The sequence below is a fragment of the Phyllobates terribilis genome, unplaced genomic scaffold, assembly GCF_046119375.1.
Source record: "Phyllobates terribilis strain yellow unplaced genomic scaffold, ASM4611937v1 Scaffold_2__4_contigs__length_985480577, whole genome shotgun sequence".
NCBI classification, from domain to species: Eukaryota; Metazoa; Chordata; class Amphibia; order Anura; family Dendrobatidae; genus Phyllobates; species Phyllobates terribilis.
In genome coordinates this window covers 624551266-624567878 of record NW_027362762.1, presented here as the reverse complement: position 1 = coordinate 624567878, position 16613 = coordinate 624551266, and the positions used below count along the sequence as shown (strand labels likewise).

The window sequence follows — 16613 nt, the reverse complement described above, 5'->3', positions numbered from 1 at the left end:
TGTTCGAAGGTGTTCGACGAACAGTTCGACGAACAGTTCGACGAACCGAACAGAACTCGAACACTACGGGGGTGGCTCAACACTACTGTTAACCTGCGATTTTTGAGGCTGGTGACTCAGAAAAACTTATCCTCAGAAGCAGAGGTGACTCTTGGTCTTCCTTTCTTGGGGCGGTCCTCATGTGAGCCAGTTTCTTTGTAGCGCTTGATGGTTTTTACAACTGCACTTGGGGACACTTTCAAAGTTTTCCCAATTTTTCGCACTGACTGACCTTCATTTCTTAAAGTAACGATGGCCACTCATTTTACTTTACATAGCTGCTTTTTTCTTGCCATAATACAAATTCTAACAGTCTATTCAGTAGGACTATCAACTGTGTATCCACCAGACTTCTGCACAACACAACTGATGGTCCCAACCCCATTTATAAGGCAAGAAATCCCACTTATTAAACCTGACAGGGCACACCTGTGAAGTGAAAACCATTTCCGGTGACTACCTCTTGAAGCTCATCAAGAGAATGCCAAGAGTGTGCAAAGCAGTCATCAAAGCAAAAGGTGGCTACTTTGAAGAACCTAGAATATAAGACATATTTTCAGTTGTTTCACACTTTTTTGTTATGTATATAATTCCACATGTGTTAATTCATAGTTTTGATGTCTTCAGTGTGAATGTACAATTTTCATAGTCATGAAAATACAGAAAAATCTTTAAATGAAAAGGTGTGTCCAAACTTTTGGTCTGTACTGTATTTATCTTCTTCATTCTTAGTTAATCAGCGATGGGATTGGCAATGTCAGATCATCAAATAATGGCATGAAGAGCACACATCATAAGTTTGTAAGATTTTACTTCATATCATAGCCAGAGAGTTAAAGAACATTGGTAGTGTCTGATGATTATAAACTAACTAGATGGTGGCCCGATTCTAACGTATCGGGTATTCTAGAATATGTATGCGGCTGACCGGGCGCAATGAGCAGAGCGGTGTTTAAATTTGGCGCCAATATCGCTGATTGGTCGCGGCCAGCAGCCGCGACCAATCAGCGAATCGTATTAGTGAGGACCGGGGAGCGACGCTGCCTGTGCGGGTACTTCCGCTGCGAGCAGCCGGGAGACGACCGGCTGCTCGCAGCAGAAGTATCCCGACCGGCGGCGCCGCTCCCCGATTCTCCCTTCACACTTGCCATCGGGAGATCAGCGGCCCTAGCCGCTGATCTCCTGATGGTAGCCGCATGGAGGTCAGCGGTGCCGCTGGTCGGGGTACTTCTGCTGCATCGCCGCTGACCTCCGTGCGGCAGATGAGCCGCTAACGGCCATCTTTTTCTGAAATCCCGCGTCGCTGATTGGCCAAGGCTGGACGAATCAGCGACACCGGATTTCCTGGACAGAAGGACAGACAGACGGGATAAGACGATTATATATATTAGATTCCATTCATTAGTAGTTTATAGACAGTCAAGGGCCACTTAAGATGTCCTTGTGCCAAAACATTCACATGAGAGATGAGCAAATAATTGCAAATTCTATTTATTCATCAACAGTTAGAAAGAAATGATTTTTCAACACACATTAGTTCTGTATCACAAAGACAAACAATGCAATATAACAATATCATCACCCTCATAATGAACAAAACCTATGGACTTTAATATTGTCGTATAAATATAAATGTAACCAAGCATCCTAGGAGACAGAAAATACTGGGGTATTATAATTAAGCCGTAAAAATGTTAGATACAAGCATCTTCTGTCTCCAGTCTTTATGGTGGATCTTAATCTTCTTCGCACTTTTGTGTTGGAAGGCAAGTAACAACTCCTCCAAGACCACCTAGTGAGAGTGGCTCCCCACTCCGTCTTCTAGCGAGGGGTCACTGCAGGAATCTCACCATATCTGATATCTTATTCTGTAATCAAAACTATGGATGTGGTTGTTATTATGCAGAGGGGGCTCATCTGGACCCAGGACTACCTGGCAGTGAGGCATCTTCCCTATCCTTCCACTGTCTCAACTTCACAGTGGCCTGTTTGCTGAAGTGACTCTCATTCTGCTGCCCATCTACTGCCGACCCTTTCTCTCTCTTCAATAGGTAGTAAGGTTTCTGATCTCACCTGCACACTGGTGCGTTTCCACAGTAGACCATCTCCCATGCTTGTTAAAATGCGATACTCTAGCACTCCTATGCCACAAGAGCCCCCTAATGGCACCATCCAGCACTTATATATGGGCCCCTGCAACTGCCCCCCTTGAGTGGGTGACACATGTGTCAAGTCACTGCTTGTACTATAAGGGGGTTGGCACTCCTTCCTTTGCGCGCTGTCACCCACTCATCTTGGCTTCTTGTTTGGTATGGTGTGCTATAAAGATGTGTCAGTAAACTGCCAGAAAGCCGAAATAGTACATGCTGTAGTTACGTAGGTTGAAAAAAGATACTGGTTCATTAAATTAAACTTTTCCCAACTGTATAATTCTAAATGTCATTTGTTAATGATCATCCAGCCCTTTGTAGTCTGTCAGCACAGAATGACTGTTCAAACCAAGCACAGAAGCACAATGAACTCTTGGCATTGCCAAACAATGAAGTGCACATGCCACCTCATTGTTTGCCATCTATCTCTACCTGTCTTTTGCTGCTGTAAAGCCAGAGCTGTCAGTCAAGTAACAGGAGGCCATGATAAGTGCAAAATAAGCAGGAAGGAAGGTTCACTGAATTGTTTGGCCATGCCAGGAATTCATTAAGTACCTATGCTTGGTTGGGTAGTATGACTAGCCTAATTATAGAAGAAAACCTATTATTGTATTTACACATTGCAATTTAAGTGTTTAATAAAATCTTAACGTATTGTATAGGTCATGTCACTATTTGGGATAAAGGAGGGCACTGGCTAATGTGGGGTTAGTTAACAGAGGACGCTGTTGTGACAGTGATGGAGGGGAAGAGTTTACAGGTAGACTATCAGGAATCTCTATTATGAAGGTGGAAGGCCATTTTCATAGTTCGGTCACATTCACACGTTCAGTATTTGCTCAGTTTTTATCTTAGTATTTGTAAGCCAAATCCAGGAGTAGGGTGATAAATACAGAAGTGGTGACGTGTTTCTATTATACTTTTCCTCTGATTGTTCCACTCCTGGTTACAAATACTGATGGAAAGTACTGACCAAATACTCAACATGTGAATGTGGCCTTTTAAAGAGTATTTCACCTACAGCATACAACCCTGACAGCCCTGTAAGTTTTCCTTACAGGAAAAAAAACCTTTCTTAAAAGTTGAATAATTGTTTTTTCACACTTTCACATCTTTACAGTCAGAATGAAAAGTTTTCAAATGCAACATAGGCATCAACATTATTCAGAAGTAATATATTGCAGGGTTAAAACTAAAGATCTTATCTGGCGGCAGAGGCGGAAACTCTGATGTGGTAATGTGTATCCCGGGTCTGGATGGACAGACTGTTCCTGTGTTGTAACGAGCCTCCTCTATAACCCATGTACATCTAGTGACAGTGATAGAATCCCTACCAGAGCTGAGAGAAAGCCGCGCTGTCATTTGCTCTTCTGCAGTTGTTGTCTCTCAGTTACCTTCAGAGGCAGCGGACGCTGTAATAGGACTCGACGGTGATAATTACAGAAACTGTCAGCATGCAAATGTAAGTAAGCAATGCATTGTGTGACTGGGATGTCAAATGAGTCTTATTTTACTTGCCGGCCCTGAATGGGTTTTATACCATTTGTTCGAAGTCTGGTCTTTTTGTATTGAATTAATTGGAGACTCACACACTCTGTTTATTAAGCCTAAGAGACCCAGAAAGAAAGGAAGAAAGGTCACAATAACCATTAGAGAGGTGTACACTTTGCTATCTGATAGTGTGGCTGAATAGAAAGTCAACCTTAAGCCAGTGTTAGTGATATTCATGTTGGACCTTAATAAAGGAAGGACTGAGAGTGATCTTTTCCCTTGAACCTAACTCTTGGTACACCTGTCCAGCAACTGATTAAAGGGGTGCTGTGTTCCTGAAAATACCAGGTCCTATCATTGTTAACTAAGCAATTTTTCCAAAATGTTGAGAGTAGTTGTGCCCAGTATTACAGCTGAGACTGAGTCACTGGAATGGGACTAAGTTCAAGTTAGCTGCAGTACTAGGCAGAGACACTACCATAAAACATGGAGCTGTGAGTTTCCATATCTGTGGAATGGACTAATGTGCCAATATACAGTGGGTACGGAAAGTATTCAGACCCCTTAACATTTTTCACTTTTTGTTTCATTGCAGCCATTTGGTAAATTCTAAAAAGTTCATTTTTTTTCTCATTAAAGTACACTCGGCACCCCATCTTGACTGAAAAAAAAACAGAAATGTAGAAATTTTTGCAAATTTATTAAAAAAGAAAAACTGAAATATCACATGGTCATAAGTATTCAGACCCTTTGCTCAGTATTGAGTAGAAGCACCCTTTTGAGCTAGTACAGCCATGAGTCTTCTTGAGAATGATGCAACAAGTTTTTCACACCTGGATTTGGGGATCCTCTGCCATTCTTCCTTGCAGATCCTCTCCAGTTCCGTCAGGTTGGATGGTGAACATTGGTGGACAGCCATTTTCAGGTCTCTCCAGAGATGCTCAATTAGGTTTAGGTCAGGGCTCTGGCAGGGCCAGTCAAGAATGGTCACAGAGTTGTTCTGAAGCCACTCCTTTGTTATTTTAGCAGTGTGCTTAGGATCATTGTCTTGTTGGAAGGTGAACCTTCGGCCAAGTTTGAGGTCCAGAGCACTCTGGAAGAGGTTTTCAACCAGGATATCTCAGTACTTGGCCGCATTCATGTTTCCTTCAATTGCAACTAGTCATCCTGTCCCTGCAGCTGAAAAACACCCCCATAGCATGATGCTGCTGCCACCACCATGTTTCAATGTTGGGATTGTATTGGGCAGGTGATGAGCAGTGCCTGGTTTTCTCCACACATACCGCTTAGAATTATCACCAAAAAGTTCTATCTTCGCCTCATCAGATCAGAGAATCTTATTTCTCATAGTCTGGAAGTCATTCATGTGTTTTTGAGCAAACTCTATACAGGCTTTCATATATCTTGCACAGAGAAGAGGCTTCCGTTGGGCCACTCTGCCATAAAGGCCCGACTGGTGGGGGGCTGTTATGACAGTTGACTTTTTGGAACTTTTTCCCATCTCCCTACTGCATCTCTGGAGCTCAGCCACAGTGATCTTGGTGTTCTTCTTTACCTCTCTCACCAATGCTCTTCTCTCATAATTGCTCAGTTTGGCTGGACGGCCAGGTCTAGGAAGACTTCTGGTGGTCCCAAACATCTTCCATTTAAAGATTATGGAGGCCACTGTGCTCTTAGGAACCTTGAGTACTGCAGAAATTCTTTTGTAACCTTTGCAAGATCTGTGCCTTGCCACAATTCCGTCTCTGAGCTCCTTGGGCAGTTCCTTTGAGCTCATGATTCTCATTTGGTCTGACATGCACTGTGAGCTGTGAGGTCTTATATAGAGAGGTGTGTGCCTTTCCAAATCAAGTCCTATCAGTTTAAAAAATATATATATATACAGTGCTGGCCAAAAGAATTGGCACCCCTGCAATTCTGTCAGATAATACTCAGTTTCTTCCTGAAAATGATTGCAATCACAAATTCTTTGGTATTATTCTCTTCATTTAATTTGTCTTCAATGAAAAAAACACAAAAAGAATTGTCCTAAAGCCAAATTGGATATGATTCCACACCAAACCTAAAAAAGGGGGTGGACAAAAGTATCGGCACCCTTTGAAAAATCATGTGATGCTTCTCTAATTCGTGTAATTAACAGCACCTGTAACTTACCTGTGGCACCTAACAGGTGTTGGCAATAACTAAATCACACTTTCAGCCAGTTAACATGGATTAAAGTTGACTCAACCTCTGTCCTGTGTCCTTTTGTGTACCACATTGAGCATGGAGAAAAGAAAGAAGACCAAAGAACTGTCTGAGGACTTGAGAAACCAAATTGTGAGGAAGCATGAGCAATCTCAAGGCTACAAGTCCATCTCCAAAGACCTGAATGTTCCTGTGTCTTCCGTACACAGTGTCATCAAGAAGTTTAAAGCCTATGGCACTGTGGCTAACCTCCCTAGAGGTGGACGGAAAAGAAAAATTGACGAGAGATTTAAACGCAAGATTGTGCGGATGGTGGATAAAGAACCTCGACTAACATCCAAGCAAGTTCAAACTGCCCTGCAGTCCGAGAGTACAACAGTGTCAACCCGTACTATCCGTCGGCGTCTGAATGAAAAGGGACTGTATGGTAGGATACCCAGGAAGACCCCACTTCTTACCCCGAGACATAAAAAAGCCAGGCTGGAGTTTGCCAAAACTTACCTGAGAAAGCCTAAAACGTTTTGGAAGAATGTTCTCTGGTCAGATGAGACAAAAGTAGAGCTTTCTGGGAAAAAGCATCAACATAGAGTGTACAGGAAAAAAAAGAGGCATTCAAAGAAAAGAACACGGTCCCTACAGTCAAACATGGCGGAGGTTCCCTGATGTTTTGGGGTTGCTTTGCTGCCTCTGGCACTGGACTGCTTGACCGTGTGCATGGCATTATGAAGTCTAAAGTCTACCAACAAATTTTGCAGCATAATGTAGGGCCCAGTGTGAGAAAGCTGGGTCTCCCTCAGAGGTCATGGGTGTTCCAGCAGGACAATGACCCAAAACACACTTCCAAAAGCACTATAAAATGGTTTGAGAGAAAGCACTGGAGACTTCTAAGGTGGCCAGCAATGAGTCCATACCTGAATCCCATAGAACACCTGTGGAGAGATCTCAAAATGTCAGTTTGGAGAAGGTACCCTTCAAATATCAGGGACCTGGAGCAGTTTGCCAAAGAAGAATGGTCTACATTTCCAGCAGAGCATTGTAAGAAACTTATTGATGGTTACCGGAAGCGGTTGTTCGCAGTTATTGTGGCTAAAGGTTGTGCAACCAAATATTAGGCTGAGGGTGCCAATACTTTTGTCCGGCCCTTTTTTGGAGTTTTGTGTGAAATGATCAATGATTTGATTTTTGCTTCATTCTCTTTTGTGTATTTTCCTTGCAAGCAAATTAAATGAAGAGAATAATACCAAAGAAGTTGTGATTGCAATCATTTTCAGGAAGAAACTGAGTACTATCTGACAGAATTGCAGGGGTGCCAATACTTTTGGCCAGCACTGTATTTAAATCCGAAATGTTGGCCTACTGAAATGTATGTTCAGTAAATGCACTCAATACTTGGTCGGGGCTGCTTTTGCATCAATTACTGCATCAATGCGACGTGGTATGGAGGAGATCAGCCTGTGGCACTGCGGAGGTTTTATGGAAGCCCAGGTTGCTTTGATAGCAGTCTTCAGCTCGTCTACATTGTTGGGTCTGGTGTCTCTCATCTTCCTCTTGACAATAGTCCATAGATGCTCTATGAGGTTAAGGTCAGGCGAGCTTGCTGGCCCATCAAGCACAGTGATACTATTGTTTTTAAACCAGGTATTTGTACTTTTGGCAGTGTGGACAGGTGCCAAGTCCTGCTGGAGAATGAAATTTCCATCTCTAAAAAGCTTGTCGGCAGAGGGAAGCATGAAGTGCTCTAAAATTTCCAGGTAGACGGCTGCGCTGACTTTGGTCTTGATAAAACACAGTGGATCTACACCAGCAGATGACATGGCTCCCCAAACCATCACTGATTGTGAAAACTTCACAGTAGACCTCAAGCAGCTTGGATTGTGGCCTCTCCACTCTTCCTCCAGACTCAGGGACCTTGATTTCCAAATGAAAATTGGAACTCTGGGACCTTGTGAAGTGTGTCAATGACTGCCTTCTGGACATCTGTTAAGTCAGTAGTCTTCCCCATGATTGTGGAGCCTACTGAAACAGACTAAGGGACCTTTCTAAACACTTAGGAAGCCTTTGCAGGTGTTTTTTGTTAATTATTCTACATTTACTGAGATAATGACTTTCGTGTTTTCATTGGCTGTAAGCCATAATCATCAACATTAACAGAAATAAACACTTGAAATAGATCACTCTGTTTGTAATGACTCTATATAATATGAGTTTCACTTTTTGTATTGAAGAACTGAAATAAATTAACTTTTTGATGATATTCTAATTTAGGGAGATGCACCTGTAGGTTTGGGAGAGGCGAGTCTCTTTAATTACTGAATTTCAGAGGAATTCCAAGCCCTATTTATTCCTATAAGGTTGAGCTATTGTTATGGAACTATAACCAAACTGTAGCAGAATTTACTCCCACAGCAGCAATTGTGAGACGTCATACATGTTATGCACATTCTTGCATTTCTATGGAGTGTTTTCAATAGCCCATTTTGCATCTAAAAATTAAATAACATAAGTATACTATGTACATTTATATAATAGAAAGCATACTGCCTACTGCCACCCCTAGAGGGAGCCTAAATGTATGGATGCGGCGACAGTGTGTGGTAACATTGTAGGTCCCTCTGTTACTGCAGCCAGAAAGAAACGTTAAAGGGGTTGTCCGGTGAAAACACGTTATCATCTATATACAAGAAATATGGTAACTTATTGATCGGTGGGTGTCCAAACGCTGGGCCCTGCACCGATTGGCAAAAGGAAGAAGTTTTATCGCAGTTACAAGATGACAAAGATATATGCAGTAAATAGTTAATATACACTAAAGTAAAAATTAATAAATATTTATTAGACAAAACATCAGTAATAACTCATTAACGACCAATGATGTACATTAAAACGGTGGTCGTTAAGGGGCGTTATTCCCACGTCACTGTTTTAAAACGGTGATTGGGAATAATTGAATAGTGCCGCCACTGCACATAACAGTTGACACTCTGCAGTATCAGCCACGGATGGTTTTGTAGCAAATTGGGGCCGATTAACCCCTTAAATACCACTGTCAATCACGACAGCGGTATGTAAGTGGTTAAATGGTGGTTAAAAGACCTCCTATCGAAATCACGGGTGAAAATCATTGCCATGGTACCCTGAGGTCATCTGATGACCCCAGGGTCTGATAGCATGTGAAACCCAGCTATAAGCAGCATCTCACAGGCTCTTTCAGTGGCTTGCTGACAGGTCTCAGACACTGCAGTACATGAGTACTACAATGCATGAGACCAATGATCAGAGAAAAAAATATACATATCCCATAGTGGGACTAAGTGAAAAAGTGAAAAAAAGTTAAATAAAATGTGCAAAAAAGTAAAAAAAAAACAGAACAAATAAAAGCGCACAAAAGTTTTGAAAACTCATTTTGCCACTGAAAACGCAGCCTTTGTTCTAAAACAAAGATAAAAAAGTACACATTTGATATTGCCGCATCCCGAACAACTCAGTTTATACAATTGTCATATTACTTATTTCGTAGGGTGAATATCGTAAAAAAAAAATTCACCTTTTCATCATACTGACACACAAAAAATTGAATAAAAAATAATCAAATAATAAAAAAGTCATATGTAAAAAAAAAAAAATTGTATAAATAGAAACGCCAAATCGTCACACAAAAAACAAGACCCAATATGGCTCATTCGGAAATAAAATCAAAAAGTTACAGCCCTCAGAATATGGCAATGCACAAACAAATTCAATTTTGTAAAATATTGTTTTTAGTTTGTAAAGGCAGCAAAGCATAAAAAAATATAAATCTGGTATCCCTGTAATCATACTAACCCAACTAACAAATCAGTTTTATCACTTTTATCAAACGGTGAACGGCGTAAAAAATAAAAACAATTCCCGAATTGCTGGTTTTTGTTCATTCTGGGTCAAAAATCTAAATAAAAAGCGATCAAAAAACTTTATGTATACCAAAATGGTACCAAAAGATTCTCAAACTCGCCGTGCAAAAAATAAGCCTTCAAACAGCTTTATTTGCCAAGAAAGAAAAAGTTACAGTTCTCAGAATATGGCAACAAAATAGCATTTTTTTTAATTAAAAAGCATTTTTAGTGTGTGATAGTAGCAAAACATAAAAAAAAGATATATATCTGGTATCACTGTAATCACACCGACCCGAAGAATAAATCCGCTTTATCACTTATGCCGCACGGTGAGGTTCGCAATAATAAAAACTATTCTTTCACTGTTGATTATTTGTTCATTGTGCCTCCTAAAAATCAGAACAAGGCTCGGCTCACATTTATCCTGTGCTCTCCACTGGGTGCTTACGTTGGGGATTCTGTGGAAATCCTCAAAAATCACGATTCAAACAAAACCCCCGACGGACAACCCACTCACTTATGAGGTAGATTGAGTCACTTTGTATTCCGACTGGTCTCTGTTCTGGCGGTGTTCCACCATTTTTAGACGTTTTCTTAGCGCATAAGTGTATTAGACCACAGTTCTGTGAACTCCTAAAAAGATAGATACAAACCGGAACTGCCTCATGATGGTGGGTGGTTCCATCGGGGGTTTCATCTGAATTGCAATTTTGTGGCATTTACACGGAAACCCCAATGTAAGTGCTCAGCGTAGAACACAAGAATGTAATCCCATCTTATTTTGGGGTGCATAACATTTTTTGATCGCTTCTAATATGTTACCAATAAAAACCCCAAATATTCCTGCCCAAAACCAGCCCCCACTCAGGTCCATCATTTGTACCTGTAAATATACGGGGTTTCCACATTACTGGTAGAACAAACACTCTTGAAAAGCAACACATCTCCAACACCCCCTAAAATAAAATCCAGTGAATTTGGAACTCCCAAATCCAAATGCCCCATCCTTCTGAGCCACACTGTGACTAAACCAAAATAATCATAATAATATATAGGGGCTTTACACTGTACTGGGGCACAATGTATGGTTACTAAAATGGTATATTTGCAGTTCTCCAGAATAAAGCATGGTGTGTATGTTACAAAATAGTCACTGCAGCTGTAGATGAATTTATTGAGAGGTGCAATTTCTACAATAGGGTCACTTTGGGGGTTCTGATCTATCACCTTAGGGACTCCACAAATGTCGCTCACAAAATATTTTAGCAAAATCTGTGCTCCAAAAGTCAAATAGCACTCCTGCCTACTCAGCCCTGACGTGTGGCCTAACAGTTGTTTTTGAAAACATTTGGGGCATCAATGCATTCGAGAGATATTGCGCAAAAAAATGTGGATTCCAGTTTTACTCATAAACCCTAGTCTAACTAACAAATTTGCAGCAAATGCAAAATGCAAAAATCACATTTTTACCACTAAAGTGTCATATTTCCACATCTCAATGTTGTAAAATTCTTTGAGGTACCTTTGGGTTCACAATACTCACTACACGCCTAGATGAATTTCTTAAGCAGTGAGTTTTCCAATATGGGATCACCTGCGGGTTCCTGCTGTTCTGGCACCTCAGGGACTTGGCTAATGGAGCCACAATCTGTTTAAACTGAGTCTACTTTCTAAAAGCCAAGAAGTGCTCCTTCTCACCTGATCCCCGCCGTGTGCTCAAACAGTAGAGTACAACTGCATGTAGGATACTGCCATATTCAGTAAAAATTACATAACACATTATGGGGTCTATTTTCTCCTATTAACCCTAGCGGAAATTATAAATTTAATGCTAAAATAGTATTTTAGTGGAAAAAAAATATAATTTTTTGATTTCACATCTAAATGTTATAACGTTTTGTGAATCATCTGTAGTTTAAAAATGCTCAGTACACCCCTGGGTGAATTTCTTGAGGAGTTTAGTTTCCAAAATGGATTCACTTGAGGGAGGTTTCTGCTGTCTTGGCATGTCAGGAGCTCTGCAAATGTGACATGGCATTCAGAATCTATTCCTGACAAATTTACGCTTGAAAAATCAAATAGTGCTCATTCCTTTCTGAAACCTGCCGTGTACTTAAATAGCAGCTTTTGACCACATATAGGGAGTCATCATGTTCGAACGAAATTGCTCAACAAATTATGGGGTCCGTTTTTCCTATTATCCATTGTGAAAATTACAAATTTGTGGTTAAAACAACATTTTAGCAGAAAAAGCTTAATTTTCGTCTTCACATCCATATTTTAAAAAGTTTTATGAAGTACCTACAGGTTTAACAAGCTCAACATACCCCTAGATGAATTTCTTGATGGATCTAGTTACCAAAATTGGGTCACTGCTGTTTTGTTACCTCAAGGGTTCTGCAAATGAGACATGTTGTCGGTAATTTATTCCAGCCAAATTTACATTCCAAAAGTTGTATGTAAGCCACTCAGTATAGGGAGGCAGGGCAATGTAAACATGAGTTCTTTGGAATCTTGAAGGGATGTCACTCAGAGCGACCATTAACCAGAATCTTTCACAGTTATGTAAGGTAACAATTTCCAGGCATGCATCTATAACACTGTTCCAGGCTGTGGTTAATCATAAGGTTTTACTCAAGCTTTTTTCCGTCACACTTCTCTTTATACAATGCTTCTAGCAAAAGTATATGAAAGTCTCTTTACAGACAATCTCTCTTCACACACAGTGTCTTTACATAGAGCAGAACTGTACTTTTATCATGCAGTGAGGTGAAGGTAGGAGAGGGAGATGAGTCCTGTGCTGTCTGCTCTCTCACTCTTATCTTGAGGCAACAAAGATTGCTCCTGGTTGTCCTGCCTGCTTCATATGATTCCAGCAGTAACTTCTCTCAGCGAGCTGGTTTCTACAGCTTATCTTAGTTCAGTCTCACAGGAGTCTCTCTCTGAAGCTATGTCCCCATGATGCAGAAATGCTCCGGATTTTTTCCTGAGCGTTTCTGCATGTCCCTGGCAGAAAAAAACGCATGCGGATTGTACATGCGGATTGTACATGCGGATTGTACATGCGGATTGTACATGCGTTTTTCCTGCCAGGGACATGTGGATGTGAAGCGTTCTACACATGCATTTCCGCATGCGGGTTGACAAGCGCTTTCCAAGCGATTTTAGCATCACTTGGAAAGTGCATCACTTGGAAAGTGCTTGACAACTTGGTCACACTATATAAATCCATGCAACCGGCATGGCTTTATATAGTGTGACCGAAAGAATGGTAAAAAATAAAAAATAAATATATACTTACCTTCTGATGGCCCCCGGTGTCCTTGTCTTGGCTTGCTGGCAGCTCGCGGTAGACTAAAGGACCTGCCGACGTCAGCTGTCGCGTGACCCGTCACATGACTAAATGACGTCACCGCAGGTCCTTTTAGTCTACCGCAAGCTGCCGGCAAGCGGAGACAAGGACACCGGGGGCCATCAGAAGGTAAGTATAATCTTTATTTTTTATTTAATTCTTTTTTTTACTGGTTCTATGGTACCTGGGTCTGAAGGAGAGTCTCATCTTCTCCAAACCCGGGTACCATCTGCACATTGAAACGCATGGAATTCGCATCTGCAGATGCAGTGATGCGGATTCCATGCGGTCCAATACAAGTCAATAGTGGCGAAAACGCCGCGATTCCGCAAAATAATTGGCAGTGCTGCGGAATTGCCGCTGCGGAAACGCTTAAAAAACGCATAGTGGGCACACAGCCTGACACTGCTTCTTCCTGCAGATACCGGACACAACAACAACTTTCCCAGAATTCCCTGGGGACAGTGCTGACCACTCACTGTCTCCTGTAACCACTTTAACCCCTTTAGTAGCTGGATGATTTTAAATTATCAGTGCAACTTCTACTCAAATGTCGCTTCTTCCCTTCCGAGCCCTGCCGTGTCTAAACAGAACTTTTTCACTTTATGTGGGGTATCACCATGATCAGTAGAAAGTGGGTAACAAACTGTGTGATCCATTTTTTCGTGCTAACTCTTGCAAAAGTTAATAATTTGGGGCTAAAGCAATGTTTTTGTGAAAAAAAATTAAACTTTTCAATATGATGACCTAATGTTAACAAATTCTGTGTAGTACATGTGGGGCTCACTGTACCCCTAAATAAAATCCTTGAGCGGTGTAGTTTCCAAAATGTGATCACTTGTGAGGGTTTTCTGCTGTTTGGTGCTCTTTCCCTTCTGAGCCATGCCCTTTGTCCAAACAGAGGTTTCTGACCACATGTGGAGTAACCGTGCACTCAGAAGAAACTAGTTAACAAATTGTGGGGCCCATTTTCATGTGCTAGTCCTTGTAAAAGTGAAAAAATTGGGGCAGCATTTTAGAGTAAAAAAGAATTCCTGTGTAGCACTTAAAGGGTTAAAACATTTGCTGACAGCAGTTTTAAAGTATTTGAGGGCTGCGGTTTTTAAAGTTATATCACTTTTGGAAAGTTTCCAATACATAAGCCCTTCAAAATCCATTTAAATCTGAGTAGGTCCCTAAAGAAACAGGTTTTGTAAATTTCTTGAAAAAATTTGAAATTTATTCTAAACTTTTAACCCTTCTAACATCCTAACAAAATAAAATGATGTTTGAAAAATGATGCAGATGTGTAGACATATGAAAAATGTTATTTATGAATTATTTATTAATTGTTTTATACAGCATGAGTAACTGGTTTCAGGATATAAAAGTTGAATGTTTGAAAACTGCGAAATTTAAAAATGTTTTGCCAAATTTCTGATATTTTCACAAATAAACGCAAGTCATATTAAACAAATTTTAACACTATTATGAAGCACAATATATCATCTCAGAATCATTGGGATCCGTTGAAGAGATCCAGAGATAATACCACATGAAGTGACACTGGTCAGATTTAAAAAATTTGGCCTGGTCATTAAGGTTAAAATTGGCTCGTTCACTAAGGGGGTAAAAACAGGGCCGTAAAGGGAAATAAAAATGACATTCATAGGGAGCAGTGGAGGTGCACCAAAGAATGAAGAAGGAAAATTAATGTGGAATAATGGATATAGTAATATATGTAGTACTGACTAATAAATAAGTAAATAAAGTGCATGTGCTATAAATAAGTAAAATGTATATGCAATACAAATATGTCTAAAGAAATAGCATAGAGAAAGTACAATTTACTTAAGTGTATCAAGGAAAAATATATATATTTATACTATGTTAGCAAGTAGATGGAAAAATATTAAGATTTGAGAGTTCTCAGTGGTTGATACCTTTTAATGGCTAACTGAAAGGATGGTAACAAATTGCAAGCTTTCAAGAATATTTAGGCCTCTTCATCAGGCATAGTATACCACAAAATCTGAAGAATCATTAGTCCATTTTGCAGGATGCAGCCAAGCCCATTAGTGTTGGTTGGGTGAATTGGGGCATGTGTCCATGTGGGGTGCACTCATATAGTGCTGGACAGCCCGCCTGATCTAATAGTATGGGCACCATTAATATTCTGTAAGCCAGACACTGTGCATCACACGTAAGTGTGTGACTGGTGTCCTATGCTAGTCTCAATTGTGTGCATTTTTTACTGGGCAGCCACCCCTCCATGAATTGGTAGGTCTGTGAGTGTCGGTTTCCATCAGTATTTTGCACCTGTGCTCTCCCCGCCTTTTTCATGGGGGTCAGCTGCATCTTGCTAGTGCATTTGTAATCTGACTTGGTGTTTATGGGTAGAATTATGGGGAAACCATCATTAGTTAAGAGGGACATGGGGATTCATGAATTGCAATGGAGTTTGGTGAAAATGCTCATAAATATTGTCATGTTGCATTATTACTTTGTTTTTCTAAAATACATGTCTCTTTGTAGTATGATGTTATCATGTTTATGCCCTTTGCCCCAATATGTAGTTCCTTTGTTTAAGCCATGTATAAAAAGGCTCTGATATTGTTGTTCGAGGCCAGTCTATCACCACAACACCACCACACCATTGCCACAACACTGCCATAACACCGCCACATCATTGCCAGACCAAAGTTAGACCGTTGACAGATATTCCAGCGTTGTTTTGCTCATCTAGACACCTGCACTTCTCAAGCATACTTTGCCTGCCTTCATTCTGTTTTGCCACATATCTCTGAATAAACTTAACTCTCTGCTTCATTTCAAAGGAGAGTTGTCTACATTGTCTTCTCGACTCTTCCAGCTCTCAGCAAGAACTTTCTTACAGTCTTAGGACTAGCAAGTGTGAGGATCCTTGATGCGGATGCTAGCTTGTGTATTTTGGCCAAAATATCGACCAATGTTTCATGTAATTTATTTATCGTATACATTATTTTTTTATTGCACTTTTTTCCATTTTTGCAGGATGCAGCTAAGCCCTTTAGTATTGGTTGGGTGAACTGGGGCGTCTGTCCCTGTGGGGTGCACTTATATAGTGCTGGACAGCCCGATTGATCTAATAGTATAGGCAACAGTAATAGGCTGTAGGCCAGACACTGTGCATAACATGTATCTGTGTGACTGGTGTCCTATGCAAGCCTCAGCTGTGTGCATTTTTTACTAGGCAGCCACCCCCTCCACGAATTGGTAGGTTTGTGAGTGGCTGTTTCCATCAGTATTTTACACTTGTGCTGCCCCAGCCTTTATCATGCGGGTCTGCTGAAAATTGGTAGTGCATTTGTAATCTGACTTGGTGTTATTAAGGCTGTTTTTCTTCTTGGTATGTTTTCTCAATTATTTTGCCCCATTACAAGATGGCGTGGCTGATCAAATGTTCAACTTGTGCTCCATTCATTCTTTATGGGGCTTGCGGAAAAAGCTCGGCAGACCCATATAAAATTAATGGAGCACAAGTCGCACGTTTTCACCGCCTCT

At 40.8% G+C, this 16613-nt stretch overlaps 1 protein-coding gene across 2 annotated transcripts in view; it reads left to right on the top strand.

Moving 5' to 3' along the window:
- The first annotated feature begins 3495 nt into the window (after nt 1-3495).
- The window catches only part of LOC141252897 (glycophorin-C-like), a 385397-nt gene continuing 372279 nt past the window's right edge, over nt 3496-16613 (top strand). The window contains exon 1 of one of the 2 annotated variants that reach the window (XM_073670659.1): nt 3496-3651. The gene's annotated coding sequence lies outside the window, so the exon portion shown is untranslated. The remainder of the gene's footprint in view (nt 3652-16613) is intronic. The other variant, XM_073670661.1, reaches the window with a different exon arrangement.